The following is a 6125-nucleotide window of genomic DNA, read 5'->3' on the forward strand; positions in this document are numbered from 1 at the left end:
AATACTGCTACATATTGTTTAAATACTTCTCCCACATTTGTTTCTGATGTTTTCCCATGTATAGAAATTTATATTTTTATGTAATCAAATTTAGGGTTTTTTAAAATGATTTTTTCCACTTTTATTTAACATCAAAAGTACCCTAATAGTCTGAACTCTAATGTTCACCTGGAAAAGACTTCCTATGAAGAGTTTAAAGGGGAAAACTAATAATTTGCCCTATCCCGTTATTACAACGTTTATAAAATTACAGTGATTAAAAATAGATTGGCAAAACAGGCATATGTATACATCCAAGTGACAGAGTGGAAAATCATGAAATAGAACTTAGGTAAATATGTAATATATAATGGAAAAAACACTGCATGTTAGGGAACAGGAAGCCTGTTATTCCATGAATAGTATCTGAAAAATTGGCTATTTAGGTAAAATATCAAGGTAGAACTTCATATAACTATGAGGTATATGTATAGCTATTTAACCCAATTTCAGATAGGCAGTTTTACTTGAAGTGTTAGATACTATTCTAGGTACTGAGGATATACCTGTGAAATAGACAAGGACTCTCCCTTATTTTAGCAAGAGGAACATGCACTAAATGAATGGAATGACAAATTAATAAAACATCTCACAATACAAGTTCTATGAAGGAAATGAGCAAGATGAGGAGTTAGAGAAGAAATGGGGAGGAGGGAGAGTGACTTCTGATGTGGCAGTCATAGGAAGCTCTACTAAGAAGGTGGAATGTGAGTAGAGGCTTCCAGAATGGGAATGAGAGAAGGTAGATGACAGCAATGAGGAGAGTGGCACCTCTGGGATATCCTGATGGCCAAAGCACGCGAGGAGCTGGGCTATCTCAAGGGGAAGGAGCAACAGTGCGAGTGAGGAGAACACTCATACTGCTTCCTGGCCCTGCAGGGTATGGGAATGAAAGAGGGAGACAAGAGCCCTCCAAAGAGAAAATGGAGTTCTTTACAGAGAGTCAGTTTTCAGTAAAGGCAAAGTCGTGAAGAGTTGGAGGATTTACTGTTCCTAGATGAGGGGATTGAAGGTGCAGAGTAGAGGCTTTGCAGGGGCAGGAAGGTATGGGGAATGGATGTGGAGGTAGCAGTAAAATGACAAGAGTATGGTAGAGATGGTCTTTAAGTAAGCAGGGATTACCTGGGATTAATCGTGGGATTACCTCTGAGGATCCCCTGGAGGAAGAGGAACAACTAGTTCCAGCATACTCCCAATAAATTAACTAAATGATATGGAGAGACTCTTCTCTGCAGCTACGGATGATATTTATCTTGGTCTTGACTGGGGATAGGACTGGGGGAGGGCAAGCAGGCTGGGAGTTTCTCATTGGGAATGAGAAGCAAAGTGCTGGTCTTTGGGTACATATTTTGTCAATTGCTTTCTATTATAATGGGCAGGCAGGAATATAGGAAATAGTTCATAAAGTAGAGTTGTAGACATTGATGCCACAAGTCGTAGGTGGAGCTGTCTCAACAAGGAGACGGAGGTATAAGCTACCGTTTCTGCTAAAGAGTTATGAAGAAAGATATTTGTAAGCCAGTCTATAAGCTGTGATTATTTGTAAAAGAATTTTAGGCCCTAAGAAATTTCATGCAGTACTTGTCAACAGTGCTGGAAATCATGTGTGTCTTTACACATGAGGACCTTACAGTAGCTTGAGTAGGTGAGAGCGCTGGATAACGGAGCTTGTGGACCACATAGCCAAAGTAAGAGTCAGAACAGTGCCACACATCTCATCTGTTGGGGTACCGACATTATTGCCAATTGTGGCAGGCAAAATGGAGCCATTAGAATGTCTACATCCTAACCCCCAGAGCCTGTGAATATGTTGCTCTACATAGCAAGAGGGGCTTTGCTGATGTATGTAAGGTGTTAGACCCTAAGATATGGTCTACTAATTTTATCCAGGTGGATCCAATTTCCTCATGTGAATCCTAAAATAACTTTTTTTTTTTTTTTTGACTGGATGCAGAAGAGGGTGGCAGGGGAGAAGTCAGGGAGATTTGAACCATGAGTAGGACTCTGCACCGTTGTTGGTTTGAAGATGGAGGCACCATGATGATGGGTACAAGTGACCTTAAGGAGCTGAGAGAGGTTGCTGATGACAGCTAGCCAAAACATGGGGAGTTCAACCTACTACTACAAGGAACTCGGCTAACAACCTGAATGAGTTTGGAAGTGGATCCTCAAGCATACCCAAGACAAGGCAAGGTCAAGATTAAGACCAGTCTGTTTTTACTGGTAAAGATACAGTGAGCCTCTTTTGGATAGCAGTTTATTACCTGCATAAACAGCAAAAGGAAGATTAGCCAAAGGATCTGTTCTCCCATGGTGTTATTTTCCACACACCAAAAAAGACAATGTCTAAGCGAAAGGGACCAGATGACTATAATGTGAATTGTGGAATATCTCATTGCTGAGGAGCAAATTTTAGGGTATAGCTAAGCAGTTTTATATCCTACAACTCTGTTTTTGAGGGGAGAAGGTGGAAGGAAAGAAAGTCCCATACCGCATCATAATCTGGAAGATGCTGAGCAACTGTGTTATGAATGCCTCCCAGGGGAGATAGGTCCAGTGGGAAATGGCCTCAGAGATGCTTCCTATAATCTTCCTACCCTCGTCTATTCTAGGAGGCATTCTGCCAGGGCTCAGATAAGCTGTGGTTTAAGCCTTTGCTGGCATGGCCTGTATGGATACATACAAAATCAACAGGGTGCTGTGGCAGAGCCATTCCAGACTCTCCCCCAGAGCCTCCAGATAACAGCACAAGTGGGCCACCACCTCAATTCCTTCCTTATGACCCTCAGAGTGGAGAAATCAGTCAACCACCCACACTTCTGACCTACAAAATTGCATGAGAATAAACTAAAAAGATGGTGGTAATTTGTTATATGGTAGTAGGAAACTAATGTGAACTCCAGGTGCCATAGTGATCCTGGCCTTTGAATGAACTCTATTTCTGGCACTCCAGATGCTGGTGCTTTTGGAAACTGGATGCACCCACATCTACTTTCAGAGAAATTTCCTCTGATCTTGCTTTTTTGCTCTACCAGTTCTGTATTCAAGTTCGAGAATGAATGCTTGTTATTTGCTATTTGATCATATGCCCATGTGGTAATTACAAAAGATCTTGAAAAGGAAATACTTGAGCTTCTATAAACGGGTGGTAGGCTCTGCCTCTCTTTGATCATAATGTGAGTAATTCCCCGAATATTGAAAGGAGGCTCAAATAATGGTCAGGAAAAAAAGTGTTGTTACTGCTATATATCACTCTTTCTGTTGTCCAGTACCAAGATAGACCCTGGGCTCCCGCGGTTTGAAGATTTTAGTATTGCAGGAGAATAGTGCTTCCACTAAACAGCTAAACAGTGGTTCTATTAAATCTGAAGCTATAATATGCACCTGGCTATCTTGGGGTTCTCCAGGAACTGATTAAACAGGAAGAAGGGAGGTTTGTGATATTGGAATATTGGTCAAGGAAATTGATGTTGATTATCAAGGGGGGATAGGTTTGCTGCTTCTCAAGATGAAATTTTGTGAGGCTCATGTGTGCAAAACTAAGAAAGGATCTTTTCACTGTGACCTCTTGAATCCCATACCTGTACCTTCAGGAAGAAGAGCTCCATTGTTGGTTGCTGGTATAGAGTGAATACCGAATCTATGTACAACACCCCTGTCTTGTTTGGTGTTTTCTGCTAGTTAACATTGTGTCTGTTTTATATAGCATCGGTGAACATTGCATCTTACTGAGCCATTCTGCAGTTTTACAGAGCTAGGCACTCCTAGATGATGGATTGGATAGTAACATGGCCTTGGTTTCTTTCACTGTAAAGTGAGTTTACTGAAAAGTGAATTACTTGGCTAAAAACAGTACTCTAAAATTTTATTTGAAGTACTTCAGTTTGAAGGGTGAGGTGTATATGCATGTCTAAATTAACATGAATCTATACTTCAGGGGTGGTCACATAACGTGAAGTGTGCTACTCAGTAATTTACACTTCAGAATATTTCACAGGTGATTGGTTAGAATGTGAAACCTTATTCCACAATTCACGCTCTCTTTAGAGGGGACTATAGAAAGTGCTTCACATATCATAGTCTGGCTTGGCATCAGAGACTTTATTAATTAACATAAATAATATTAAATTATGTCACTGGAGAAATGAATAGTGTCAATATATGTCAAACAGAAAGATTTGTACAGAAAAATCTACCATTGCATGATTAATAGCCTGACAATCCCAGCAGGCTAATATTTTTTCAGCAGTTCCCTAAGTCTAGAACTCTACTTATTTCTGAATTCCCCACTTTATAGACAACTCTTTGCTCTAATCAAACCAGACATGTAGCTGGTTTCACTATCCAAATATTTGCTATGGCAAGACAAACCTTTCATGCATGGGGCTTGCCTACAGAGGCAGAGTGGGAAGAAGGGTAGTGAGGACTTCAAATTTGCAAGATTGGTTACTTGCATGTTTTGATTTTGCTTGCTAATAAATGTTGGTACTTGTGGCAGAATTAGGTATGGTGCTTGCTTTTTAGAAAAAAAAAAAAACATAATATCTAATAATGACACTGCAAGAGGGAGTAACTGTGTCCAATCAACACTAATTCCTGGAGGCAACCAATTTTCACCAAAAAGAACATATAGACTCTGAATGGGTATATTGGCTTAGTTCAGTCTTAGTAGATGTCATTAGGGTGAATAATGCATTCAATAGGGCAACAGATGGCCATGGTGGCAGGTATATCGTTTCAATTTTCTGGTTGTTTCCTGGCTGGTTTCACTGGTCTGCAGGAATGAGTTGTCTTATATCGACTCTGGTCTCTTTATAGGTGGTAGCTGCTGCCAGGTGACTCAAAGTAGGACATTTGTCACTGCTACTGCTGCTCTCCATAAGGTGCTGAATCCCTGACCCCAACCCACTAAGGGCTGCAACATCTTAGAGGTGCCAAATGAAGCTGTACTTTCTCTGAGTCTTCCAGGTAGTGGAACCACGTGATAATCTGAAGAGAAATAAAGAGAATGCATCTCACACCCTGGTTCTGTGTTAAAAACTTTCTCACTTGGGCACTCTTTGGGTTCAGAGTCTCACCAAGGTCTCTCAAAGAATTGTTTCATCCCACGGTTTTAATGCCATTCTCTGCAAGAGCTGAAACACTGTGGTTCAGGAGACACTGAGAGTGGTAGTCACTGCTCCATTACCTTATTACACCCAGTATCCCTGTATAATGTGCCCTCCTCCAGCGAGAAGCAAACTCCCATGTATTTAAGTCATACAAATAGACTCTCAAAGGGAAAAGTATGTGCATGTTTAGGTCTATGTGTGGGGAGAGGGGTGTTACTGAGCCCCCTATCAGGCTGTCTTTAGGATGAGGTCATAATACACTAATGTTTACCAAGGTGAAAAATTATATTTGGTAAAGAAAGATTCATCACTATTCAGTCTAGGGCAATTTCCTTGTTGTGCTTAAAGTCTTTTGACACTTAAAATAACTTCTGAATGTTTATGACCGAATGGGATTTTACAGAAGCAACATAGCATCTGCAGATACTTCAAGGTAGCTTATAGGACAGCCATATTCAAGACCAGAGAAACATACAGTTGGGCCCAAGGATTTTTTTTAATGAGTTAACACTTTAAAATCAGGAAATTCCACTTTTAAATGTCTGGATTTCTGGATGTATTTGAAAAGTCATACTACACCCTCCTTCCTAAATGGCAGTAATATGCTATGACTTTTAGAGAGGGCACTCTTCTCCAGTTTTTTACACTTTCCACTTGCTCACTTCATTCTGTAGGTATTGGTATTTGTGTTCTCTGCTTTGGAGCCTCATTCAAATGGTATATTTATGGAAGTGCCCTAATGAATTCTACAGAAATTAACTTACTCTACCAAAAGCTCTACAAATACAATTATCATAGAATCTTGACTTTAATTTCATCTTGTCCAGCAGTTTCCAAAAATCTGGTCATGAACTAAAATCTGGCTGGCTATAGGAAAATTAACTGGGGGAGTTTTCTGAATCCAGGTTATCAGACCCCACCCTCAAAGATATCTACCTTGTTTATGAAAATATCTAGAGAAATTCTCCCGTATAT

The sequence above is a fragment of the Lynx canadensis genome, chromosome B1 (genome assembly GCF_007474595.2).
Source record: "Lynx canadensis isolate LIC74 chromosome B1, mLynCan4.pri.v2, whole genome shotgun sequence".
NCBI classification, from domain to species: domain Eukaryota; kingdom Metazoa; phylum Chordata; class Mammalia; order Carnivora; family Felidae; genus Lynx; species Lynx canadensis.